Here is a 13,021-nt window from a genome sequence, read left to right on the forward strand (position 1 = left end):
TATTTTTTTATTTTTTATCATCATTAAGCACGCCTCATATTAACATGTTAATCAGTGAGTGACCTGTGTGAGGAGGGTTGCGCACATAAAAGGATAGTTCAAACTTGCAACTAACCTTTTACTCTCTGTATCTCAGGAAATAAGGTTATCTTGTCCGATCCCAGTCCGTCTTGCAACTCAAACAACATTCAGGGCCGCTTTCACCACTAGTGAAAACATGGCAATGCCAATGGTAAGTCTCATTAACTTTCATGCTTGTGCTGATACTTTTATTCCACACAGTTACTTACTGAAGAGGCTTAGGCTGTGTTTATATAGACAGCCCAAATCTTATCAGCCCAAAGCCCACATGCTTACTGCACTCAGATATGTGTTGCTTAGTGAATTAATTTAAACGGTCAGGCCCTTGAGTCTTGATTATGTTTCGACAACATGGTAATTGTTGAAAAAGTAATCTATGCATGCACTGTACATTGTGATTCCAGTGATTATTAAAAGCCAGTCATTAAATATTTTATAACCCAACATGACATATTAAAATACCAAATCCCTTTTACCTTATGTTCAAAAACACTCAATTTAATTATATGGTTTTTAATAGGAACTTGAGCTGAAGCATGTGGAGCTGAGAGCTGGAGACCAGTTCAAAGTGCAGGGAAGGATTATGGATGAGGCTGAGAGGTACATTTAACTGTTTTTTGTGTTTATATCACACAGAGGGACCCATAAGATTAATTTGTGCATAAAAAAATTGAAATAACTACCAGTTTCACAAATTATTGCTCAAAAGATTAGAGGACAGACCAGAGAATGGTTTAGTTTTGGTATACTGTATGTGTGAAATCAATTAATGTTAGACAGACATGTATTAGGGATTCTGGAATGATGTGATTTCCTATTTCCCATTTCCAGGTTCCAGATCGACCTGGGCTGTGATGAAGACGACCTGGCACTGCACTTTAATCCACGCTTCAACGATGACACTGATGGGACTGTGCTCGTATGCAACTCAAAGATTGCTGGCTGCTGGGGTGATGAGAAGAGAGAGATCCACAATCCACTCCAAAGGGGTTCTACATTCAAGGTGTGAAAATGGAGGTTGGAAAGATGGAGGGAGGGAGGGGGGTTTGGTCCTGACTAGACAAATGGAGAATCTTGGGCATAGTGTTTCAGGTGTTCAATATAACAGAAACAATTAGGGCCTATATGCATGTATTCTCCCGCTAGTATTGTTTTAAGGAAACCAGCGCTAATACACTGCACAGTGCAAGTCCAGCTTGTACGTTGCAATTGACCATGTGGGTGTAAGGGGGAATGTGCTACAACACTAATGATATAAACAAATGTTGTTTCTGTCCGTTCCCTCTCAAGATTGTGCTGAAGCTGACGGGCGACATGTTTGAAGTGGAGATGCCTGATGGACAGGAGATCCAGTTCCCCAATCGTGAAGGCCTAGACGTCATTACCTACATTCGTATCAAAGGAGACCTCAAACTTACTTCTTTCAAAATCTACTAGACCCCAATATATGAGGGGTGAATTAGTTAGATCAATGGGTTAGGACAGGATCAATGACATTTATCAAATCATTGTTCTAATATATGAATTAGCGAACTGTTGGACATATTAAATATGTATCTGGGTTGACCACAGTCTGTCATTGTTTATCTTTTTTCCCAATGGTATGGTATATTTGTTGCAATAATATTCACAATCGCACGTACACTAAACACAAGGGTAAAATGAGGATAAGGTTATAGTACCATTGGTCAATCACTTTGATTCCTTTACTACTACTACTACAAAAAGTGTTGCACCCACATCTTGGCCAGGTGAAATATTGGAGTCAATATGGAATTATATTGGTGAGAAAGAGCAAACAATATGTTTAATTCATAATTTCAGAGCATTTATTGAGTATTTGCTTACGGTAATACAATACAAATAGTACAAAGGCTTTATCACTTGACAGGAAATGTGATAAATTGTTCACACTCAAAACATTGCATATACATTTTTTATCCCAAAATGAGGCCAATAACTAGGCTTTTTCCTGTTAGTCTATCAGATTGAGTTAAATGATTGTATCAAAATAAGATGTGTAATAGGCCTAGCTGATTAGAATAATACAAGAGGTGCATTATTGTACATTGCTCAAGGGCACACTGCCAAGAGGTTTTTCAGTTTCTGACTATGTTCATGTTTACAATGTCAACATGTTTACAATATCATGCTTGTGCCATCATGTCTGTATGTTTTTACTATTTGAGCTCCCTTAGATTTTCTTTAAGCTTTCAATAGCTTGCTGTTTTGTGAACTTCCTCCATTCAATTGGAATTTCACCTTCACTCTGAAATTCTTTTTCATAAACCCTTTCCAGGTCTTTTTGAAATCGACAAACAAACCACTTCCAGTATGGAAGTTCAGAGAGGTCTGGGGTGATGCTCCAATCAGCAAATCTTGGGACAGCTTTTCTGTATTCTTTCAAAAGATATTTATCCTCTGATTCATGGGATGGGTAAAACCAGCCCATTACTTGTTACTGAAGTTGTACAAACATCAATACAAAATTCTACTTTGTCTTTGAAGTGCCATCCATTGATTGCTTTAGGGCGATGAAAAGGGACATTGTGATCCTTCGGTGGGTGTCCCTCCATGTTGTTTGTGCAGATGGCTTTACAGAAGGGACACTGTGCCCAGCAGCAATCACAAAAGTGTTTGATTAGAATCTCATCTGGCCTCTCCCTGAACTGCTTCATGTGCAGGAGTGACACATTGCTGAGGCTTCTGTTGATCTCCATGATTCTTTTGGTAAGACCTTGCCTTACCTCTTCTTCGAGGAAGTCAAAGTCGGTTATGTCACAGAAATCACTGAAATGCTTTTCAGCAAATTTCAGCTCATCTTTTAGAGCACTGGAAAGCTCTCTAAGCCACATGTTGGTGTCTCCATTCCTGTTTTTGACCGTGTTTGTTGCTGTATGCACTGCATGTCTCACACGCTGCTCTTTACCTTTTATGTTCCCTTCAATCATGGTGAGGACTTTGGACTTTTTTTCTTTCAGGATATATTTCTCTACCTCCTCTCTAATAAATCTCTCAAAGTGTTTCCTTGGGTTGTGAATGTAGGTCATGAATTTGTCAAAGTTCTCCTCCTCCGCCAGTGATGTCAGGATGTGTTTTTCTATGTTAGACCTATTTCCACTGAATGGTGGGTGACTTACTTGCATTTCTCCAGCCAAGTCAATGGCCGTCTGGTCATAGGCCGCCTGTACAATCGATTCTTTCAGTGTGTTGCAAATTAACTCCCCAAGCACAGCTGCAGATGAGGAACCTTTGCAGTAGCTCTTGAAAATCTTGTTGTACTGTGGTCTCTTCTTCTCCAGGTAAGTAAGGGCATCATTGTTGCTTCTGAATTTGCTATGGGAATCTGCTAACTTACTTCCTGCAAGCTCACACACATGAAGTGAAAGATCCACCGTAAACTCCATTTTGAATGCATATTCAAATTCATTCACGCTTTCTTTGACATTAGTTGCTATTTCTTGCATGTAACTGTCATTGTATCCCATATTTTCTATGGGCTTTGTCTCGATTATCTTCTGGCTTTGTTTGACAATATCATTGGTGAAAGCTCTTATCAATTCCTGATCTGTGTATGTTAGAATGTTGCTTGGACCAATGTGGTCAATTGTCATGTTCTCTGGAGACTTAAACCAAAGAAAACTCTTAAAAGCATCCCACACATTCTTTAGCTTCATTTGAGCATCTTTTGAGTGTTGATCATTGTTATGAAGATCTTGGTGCTTAGATACAATTACATACAGTGAGGGAAAAAAGTATTTGATCCCCTGCTGATTTTGTACATTTGCCCACTGACAAAGAAATTATCAGTCTATAATTTTAATGGTAGGTTTATTTGAACAGTGAGAGACAGAATAAAAACAAAAAAATCCAGAAACACACATGTCAAAAATGTTATAAATTGATTTGCATTTTAATGAGGGAAATAAGTATTTGACCCCTCTGCAAAACATGACTTAGTACTTGGTGGCAAAACCCTTGTTGGCAATCACAGAGGTCAGACGTTTCTTGTAGTTGGCCACCAGGTTTGCACACATCTCAGGAGGGATTTTGTCCCACTCCTCTTTGCAGATCTTCTCCAAGTCATTAAGGTTTCGAGGCTGACGTTTGGCAACTCGAACCTTCTGCTCCCTCCACAGATTTTCTATGGGATTAAGGTCTGGAGACTGGCTAGGCCACTCCAGGACCTTAATGTGCTTCTTCTTGAGCCACTCCTTTGTTGCCTTGGCCGTGTGTTTTGGGTCATTGTCATGCTGGAATACCCATCCACGACCCATTTTCAATGCCCTGGCTGAGGGAAGGAGGTTCTCACCCAAGATTTGACGGTACATGGCCCTGTCCATCGTCCCTTTGATGCAGTGAAGTTGTCCTGTCCCCTTAGCAGAAAAACACCCCCAAAGCATAATGTTTCCACCTCCATGTTTGATGGTGGGGATGGTGTTCTTGGGGTCATAGGCACCATTCCTCCTCCTCCAAACACGGCGAGTTGAGTTGATGCCAAAGAGCTCAATTTTGGTCTCATCTGACCACAACACTTTCACCCAGTTCTCCTCTGAATCATTCAGATGTTCATTGGCAAACTTCAGACGGGCATGTATATGTGCTTTCTTGAGCAGGGGGACCTTGCGGGCGCTGCAGGATTTCAGTCCTTCACGGCGTAGTGTGTTACCAATTGTTTTCTTGGTGACTATGGTCCCAGCTGCCTTGAGATCATTGACAAGATCCTCCCGTGTAGTTCTGGGCTGATTCCTCACCATTCTCATGATCATTGCAACTCCACGAGGTGAGATTTTGCATGGAGCCCCAGGCCGAGGGAGATTGACAGTTAATTTGTGTTTCTTCCATTTGCGAATAATCACACCAACTGTTGTCACCTTCTCACCAAGCTGCTTGGCGATGGTCTTGTAGCCCATTCCAGCCTTGTGTAGGTCTACAATCTTGTCCCTGACATCCTTGGAGAGCTCTTTGGTCTTGGCCATGGTGGAGAGTTTGGAATCTGATTGATTGATTGCTTCTGTGGACAGGTGTCTTTTATACAGGTAACAAGATGAGATTAGGAGCACTCCCTTTAAGAGTGTGCTCCAAATCTCAGCTCGTTACCTGTATAAAAGACACCTGGAAGCCAGAAATCTTTCTGATTGCGAGGGGGTCAAATACTTATTTCCCTCATTAAATGAAAATCAATTTATAACATTTTTGACATGCATTTTTCTGAATTTCTTTGTTGTTATTCTGTCTCTCACTGTTCAAATAAATCTACCATTAAAATGATAGACTGATCATTTCTTTGTCAGTGGGCAAACGTACAAAATCAGCAGGGGATCAAATACTTTTTTCCCTCACTGTAGTTCGAATAACTCCCCAAGGTACAAATCTGTCGGTATATTCCGCAACTTTTCCGATCATGTACAAGAGACAATTCATTACCGATCTCTCCAAGGATACAAGTCACATCATCCGATATGTTTATGTCCTTAATGGAAGGTGTATCTTCTGTCAACTCACCAACCCACACTCCCCAAAGAGTATTGAATTCATGCTCAAGTTCTTTTTCATCCTTTGCCTTGTCCTTCAGTTTTGAGGCAAGTTCTTTGCTCTTTTGGAAGAGCTTGTTTTCATACTGTGTCTTCTTGTCATCCAGCTTTTTGCATGCATCCCTCTGCTGAATAACCTCCTCTAACTTTCTTTTTGCTCCCTTCACAAGTTCATCGTGAAGCTCACAAATTTTAGTTTGAAATCTCCCTCGCCACTGAATCAAAATTTTTTAATCTCTGTCTTCATCAAAGTACTTCTCCATTGATTTGTCCACTTCTTCACGAGTCTTTTTCATTTCTTCAACAAGGTAATGTCTCTCAACCTTGTGAAGTTTTCCATTTTCGATTCGGTTTTGTAGTTGATTTTCAATGGTTAGCATGGCACTCCTGAGAGCCCAGATCCATTTTCCATACTGAATCTCAAGCTTTCTGTAAACTGCAATTTCAAGTGTGTTTTTGAAGCTGAACACAAAGTTTTCATTCAGCAGTGCATTCCAAAGGTATTGGATACTGCTTTTGAACTGTGATAGTGTCATGCCAGAAGACTTTGATGTTTTAGAGAGGATCGTTTTCTTTAGCTCCTGGACATTCTCACTGTAGCATGGGTTTGGAGGGGCCATGGGTGGGCTGCCCTCCCACAGCTGGGAAAAGTATTTCACATCTCTTTGTATGTCAAATGCAATGACATCGCTGAAACACTCTGCATTACTGTCCTCTTCTTTGGCAGCTAACTGGGTCATCTCGTCTAGTTTGTCCTGTAAGCGCCTCTTTCCCTCCATGTTTTTCTCTCCAGCCGTGATGTCGCCAACATTCTGGTGCACAAACACACAACTTGGAGACAGATTAACTTTCTTCATCCTCATGAAGGCCTGAACAGCTATCTGAATGATGTCCTGCATCTCAGCAGGATTCTCTCCAAATATGTTGATCAAAGTCATGTTTCCAAGGCCAATGACAAAAGTTGCAAGTTCATTGTCATGGTGCACTGTTGCCTTTCCTGCCAACTCTAAAGCTTGAAGTCCCTCAGTGTCAACAACGAGAACGTAGTCAAACCTAAAGTAATCTTTCATCTCCTCGGTCACTTTCACCAGCTGCATGAAAGCCCCTCTGGTACACCTTCCAGCACTTACTGCGAATTGCAGTCCAAACATTGCAATCAGCATTGTAGATTTCCCAGTGCTCTGGATTCCCAAAATGGACAAAACAAAGACTCTCTGATCTCCTAGTTTCTTGATAACTTCATCTAAAACCCCATTAATTCACGTCAGTGGCACATGAGCTGCATCACCATCCATTAGTTCCATTGGGTGTCCCGATATCATAAGTTCTGCCGCGAGCTCTGGAAGGTTAAACATGGTCACCTCACTTTCTCCTTTGCTTTCCCTGGCTAGAGATGCACGGGCTTCATAGATCTGTCCCATTTCCCTAAGGATGTGCTCAAATCCAAAGGTTGCTGCTTGCAGCTTTTCTGATATTTCTTCCAGCTCCATTTGTCTCATTTTCAGTTGCTCTGATTTATCATGCTTCTTTTTCAAAGCCAGGACCTCGGACCACTTTTCATCATATTTGTGATGAAGGTCTGAGAGCTCATCCGACGACAGGTCATCCAGTAGTATCCCTACCCACTTGAGGAAATATGATTTTTCTTTTTCTCCCAGAGATTGTAGATTTGTGATGAACATCTGCATGAGTTCTGTAAAGGCAACTTGTTGTTGATGGTGTCGAATTTGCATCATTTCACGTTGTATTTTACTTCTTTCCATCTCTAGGTTCCTTTGAAGACGATAAAGGTCTTTATTTTTTTGACACCAGTCATGCCACAGCCTTCCTTGACATGGAAGAAATGTTTCTTTGATCTTGGACAGTTCCATTTCCTGAAGCAGATCCTTTATCTGCAGAGCATTAGTCTTCCCTAGTTGGCAATCTTCATCATCCTCATCTACCCTAACCCCTGAGTCCTCTGCCATGTCCTCAAGTTTGAAGGAGCGACATGGTCTTGACAAATTATTTATAATGATCCCTTTTAGTTCCTCGGACACATCTGACTGATTTCTGTCTCTCAAACCCATTTTGTACTTTCCCGTTTTTTTTTCAGTTGCAACAGAATCCTCTTCAGTGAGCAGACATATCAGAGGTTTAGAAGACTTGAACAGCTCCTGCACGATTGCCATACTTTTGTCGCCTTTTCCAAGACTTGGTAAAAGGATAACATTGACTGAGGCTTTTTCAATCAGTATGTCCCGCTGAATTTCATTCGCTATGGCGTCACCATGGAGATTACAGAATGCAACACAGTCAGTGAAAATATCATTGGGCTTCCCAGCAGGACAATACCATGCAATCTCTACCACCCCATCCATTAGGAGGCAGGTTTTACTGCTTCCTGGACAGTGTCTGTGGAAGAATGTGCTGTGATGTTGGTTGATCAAGTTGTTCATCAGCTGAGATTTTGATGAGGACACAGAACCAAGCCTAAAGAACGACACCATTGGTGTTTCTGCCTTGTAAATAGGCATACTTTGGCTGGTGACCATATTAGAGCCATTAGTGGACTTCCAGGTTTTTCTGATTTGTCGAAATGTCCACAAAGGGCATTCAATCTCTTTGGTGAAGGGATTTGGCACAAGCAAAGGCAAGGCATACTGACACAAGGACAGCTTTGTGACCATGAACTGCCGAAGGAAACTGTCTGAACAGTGAAACACTGCCATCTGGACGTCCATTGGGTGAACATGCGTGTTCCTCTTTATATCACCAGAGACTGTGTTCTTGTTGAAAAGGGCATCAAAGGCACTTTCTTCTGTTTCTGCATTATCACTTCTGTTGTCATTTGTGTCATGCATCTCACTATTCTCCTCTCTTACAGGAATGTACCTGGCTCTGTAGTCCAGCATCAACAACCTTTGTAGGAAAGTAAGAGCTAGTTTGTTCTCTGTTTGGGGTTCATGTTGATGTTGAGCAGAAGAGCCAATGTTCAGGAAGTCTTCAGTTGTCAACTTATCTTGATATTTATCTTGAAGGTGAAGTCTACACATGAGCTCTTCTACTTTTGCTAGTTGTATATTTTCCGGGATGTTATTTTCATTTAAACTCCCGTCGATTTCCTCAAGTCTCATTTCTTCTCCCTTTAACGTTAACCAAACACATTTTAATAGCTTAGTAAGTCAAAACATCTGCCATACTATGAACAGACATACTTAAGAGGGACACAGAGTGATATTTAGGAGATACAGTCTCTAGTGAAATTTTACACACCCCTTGCACAGTCTTCCCTTTTTGCAGCCTTAAAATTAAAGAAAAATTGAAAAAAGGGATTAAATTAGATTTTTTTCCTACCGATCTACACAATCTACTCCACATTTTTAAAATGAACGAAAAATTATATGAATTGTCAATTTATTACAAATAAGAAAACGAAGATGTCTTGATTGTGTATGTCTTCACACCCCAGAGTAATAATTGGTGGAAGCACTTTTGGCAGCCATTACAAATCTTTACCTGGGCTTTGGTCCATTCATTTTTCTTTTGATCCTGACAAACACCCCAGTCCCTGCCAGTGACAAGCATACCCATAACATAAAGCTGCCACCACAATAGTTGAAAATACAGGAGGGTTTCACTCTGTGTTGTATTGGACTTGACCCAAGCCTGTAGATTTTAATCTAGGCAAAAAAGTTATTTAATTTTCTGTATTATCTTGCAGGATTACTTAACGGCGTTGTTGCAAACAATGGATGATTTGGAGTGAAAAAAAAAAAAAAGGATTCCTTCTTTTCACTTTGTCATACAGGCCAGTGATGTGGAGTGAATGCAATGTTGTTGATCCTATGTCTGTCCTGTGGTAGCATCATTTTATGGTTATGGTTGTCACCGGCACGGACTGGGGAGAATTTAATTTTTCAGCGAGACAATTACACACATTTTAATGCCAAAGACACCAGAATGGCTTTCCAATAGGTGTTGAGTGTTCCTGAATGGTCCAGTCTCAGTCCTGACATAGATATGCTTGAAATCAGACATAAGGTTTGAATATTGCTATCAATGATTCCCAACCAAAATAATATTGACAAAAACAATGGATATATGTTGTGCAAAGTTGGTAGAATCTTATTCAAAATTATTCACAGCTGCCAAAGATGCTTCCACCATGTGTGAAGACATACGCAATCAAGATACCTTGGTTTTCATTTTTTATTAATTTGGAAAATATTCTATAATATTTCTTTCACTTTGAAAATGTGGAGTAGGTTCTGTACATGAGTAGGAAAAAAATCGAATTTAATGAATGTTTTGATAGAATTTTAAGGCAGCAAAATGTGAAGACTGTGCAAGGGGTGTGTAGAATTTCACAAGGCACTGTATGTGAGCTTAACAGAGGTTGTGTGAGGTTATTTCAAATTTACCTTTTCTTTGTTTGCAACAGCATCTTCAGGCAAGTTACCTGGAACTGTAAGTAAGAAGGACAGGAAAAAGTAAAGTGTATATTAGACATACAGTATGATAAGCAGAAGTGTTCTCCTAATGTCTCAATCTTTGTGGCATTGATCCCTTTTTTACAGGACAAGTTACCATTGTTAACCAAGCTTTTCCCCCTATCTTCACATGTGAATCCGTTTACACACTTATCCCACTGTTGTCAATACCAAGTCTCGTAAATCCCAGAAAAAAAATGTGGGAATATTCCTTATTTAAGTTCATATACAGTGGGGAGAACAAGTATTTGATACACTGCCGATTTTGCAGGTTTTCCTACTTACAAAGCATGTAGAGGTCTGTCATTTTTATCATAGGTACACTTCAACTGTGAGAGACGGAATCTAAAACAAAAATCCAGAAAATCACATTGTATGATTTTTAAGTAATTAATTTGCATTTTATTGCATGACATAAGTATTTGATCACCTACCAACCAGTAAGAATTCCGGCTCTCACAGACCTGTTAGTTTTTCTTTAAGAAGCCCTCCTGTTCTCCACTCATTACCTGTATTAACTGCACCTGTTTGAACTCGTTACCTGTATAAAAGACACCTGTCCACACACTCAATCAAACAGACTCCAACCTCTCCACAATGGCCAAGACCAGAGAGCTGTGTAAGGACATCAGGGATAAAATTGTAGACCTGCACAAGGCTGGGATGGGTTACAGGACAATAGGCAAGCAGCTTGGTGAGAAGGCAACAACTGTTGGCGCAATTATTAGAAAATGGAAGAAGTTCAAGATGACGGTCAATCACCCTCGGTCTGGGGCTCCATGCAAGATCTCACCTCGTGGGCCATCAATGATCATGAGGAAGGTGAGGGATCAGCCCAGAACTACACGGCAGGACCTGGTCAAAGACCTGAAGAGAGCTGGGACCACAGTCTCAAAGAAAACCATTAGTAACACACTACGCCGTCATGGATTAAAATCCTGCAGCGCACGCAAGGTCCCCCTGCTCAAGCCAGCGCATGTCCAGGCCCGTCTGAAGTTTGCCAATGACCATCTGGATGATCCAGAGGAGGAATGGGAGAAGGTCATGTGGTCTGATGAGACAAAAATAGAGCTTTTTGGTCTAAACTCCACTCGCCGTGTTTGGAGGAAGAAGAAGGATGAGTACAACCCCAAGAACACCATCCCAACCGTGAAGCATGGAGGTGGAAACATCATTCTTTGGGGATGCTTTTCTGCAAAGGGGACAGGACGACTGCACCGTATTGAGGGGAGAATGGATGGGGCCATGTATCGCGAGATCTTGGCCAACAACCTCCTTCCCTCCGTAAGAGCATTGAAGATGGGTCGTGGCTGGGTCTTCCAGCATGACAATGACCCAAAACACACAGCCAGGGCAACTAAGGAGTGGCTCTGTAAGAAGCATCTCAAGGTCCTGGAGTGGCCTAGCCAGTCTCCACACCTGAACCCAATAGAAAATCTTTGGAGGGAGCTGAAAGTCTGTATTGCCCAGCGACAGCCCCGAAACCTGAAGGTCTGTATGGAGGAATGGGCCAAAATCCCTGCTGCAGTGTGTGCAAACCTGGTCAAGACCTACAGGAAACATATGATCTCTGTAATTGCAAACAAAGGTTTCTGTACCAAATATTAAGTTCTGCTTTTCTGATGTATCAAATACTTATGTCATGCAATACAATTTTAATTTATTATTTTAAAATCATACAATGTGATTTTCTGGATTCCGTCTCTCACAGTTGAAGTGTACCTATGATAAAAATTACAGACCTCTACATGCTTTGTAAGTAGGAAAACCTGCAAAATCGGCAGTGTATCAAATACTTGTTCTCCCCACTGTAGGTTAAATGGAATAGTAACTGCAATATTGACACTGACAGTAGGCCTATAACCTTTCACATGTAGTGTAATATAATATTAACTACTGCAGAATTATGCATTTATTGCAGTAAAATCATACAACAAATGTTAATTTTCTTGGGAACAGGAGTGGAGAAATATTATTTATTTATTTCAGCATCTTTTAAGAAAATGCAAATGCACGTGTAATGTGTTATCTGTGACTCTGTTATGCAAGCAGACAGTATTTCAACCACATAAAATATGCACCCAAGACCAACTGAAGTCTTATCAGAAATGGGTTTCATCCTTTTCTCAGCTTTTCATTTCCTTAAAACCGGTCAAACTGATGACATATGGACATTTTGCACAGGACCTATCTTGCCACTGTTTTGGAGTTATTGCGTTTTCTCCCCGGTCCCTAAATGAAACTGACAACTTTACTGGTGTTAACTACATAGATTACCAATGCATTCATTCTCCTGATGTAAGACATTATTCTGGTGAGCACTACTTTATTTAGTCTTATGGGCCAACAAGTTATGACAGAAGAGAAGCTGCATTTGTCTAAATAGTTGACAAACAAATGGCCTACCAAATGTCAGAAATTATAAGCAGAAACTTGTCTGAATTAGGGGTGAAAGTAGCCAGCAGGCTATACGGTCCAGTGTGAGTATCAGCAAACTAAATTATTATGGAATTATTATGGTGGATCAAACCTACTTTTTGAAGTGATTTGTTTGACAATCAGATGAAAACATAACACAACACCCATGATATGTGAAACTGAGCCTGTACAGACCGCGAAAAACAAGATGTTTACATGCCACAGTATCCTGTCGAAGACCAGCATATCCCAGGAATCTTATCCAGGTTTCTCATAACCGGTATACAAGCTTTTGGGGTTATTGTAAACGGGATATGATGTTTATATGCCTCAGCTCAAAAACAGAATACTTAAGTATCCCAAATAATAATGGGATATTGGTGTGCACTAAAAACTGCTATGGTGAAAGCATTTCTGAAGAAAAGTAATCTAGATTCTTCAGCTCTTAGCAATATTTTGGCCAATCTCCAACCTTCCATTCATAAGCAAAATTCTTGAGAAATTGGTCTTCAAACA

General features: G+C 40.5%; 2 pseudogenes across 2 annotated transcripts; one reads left to right on the forward strand and one right to left on the reverse strand.

The window, feature by feature from the left end:
* Positions 1-217: 217 nt before the first annotated feature.
* On the forward strand, positions 218-1,518 carry LOC311147371 (galectin-2-like; annotated as a pseudogene). Its single transcript has 4 exons — positions 218-232; positions 602-681; positions 873-1,084; positions 1,372-1,518. The product of its transcript is annotated as a galectin-2-like (transcript).
* A 757-nt stretch (positions 1,519-2,275) lies between these two features.
* Positions 2,276-6,553, reverse strand: LOC311139186 (interferon-induced very large GTPase 1-like; annotated as a pseudogene). The gene is made up of 2 exons: positions 6,211-6,553; positions 2,276-3,442 (listed from the first exon to the last, which is right to left on the reverse strand). The product of its transcript is annotated as an interferon-induced very large GTPase 1-like (transcript).
* Positions 6,554-13,021: the final 6,468 nt, after the last annotated feature.

The sequence above is a fragment of the Coregonus lavaretus genome, assembly GCF_964263955.1.
Source record: "Coregonus lavaretus genome assembly, chromosome: 2".
NCBI lineage: Eukaryota > Metazoa > Chordata > Actinopteri > Salmoniformes > Salmonidae > Coregonus > Coregonus lavaretus.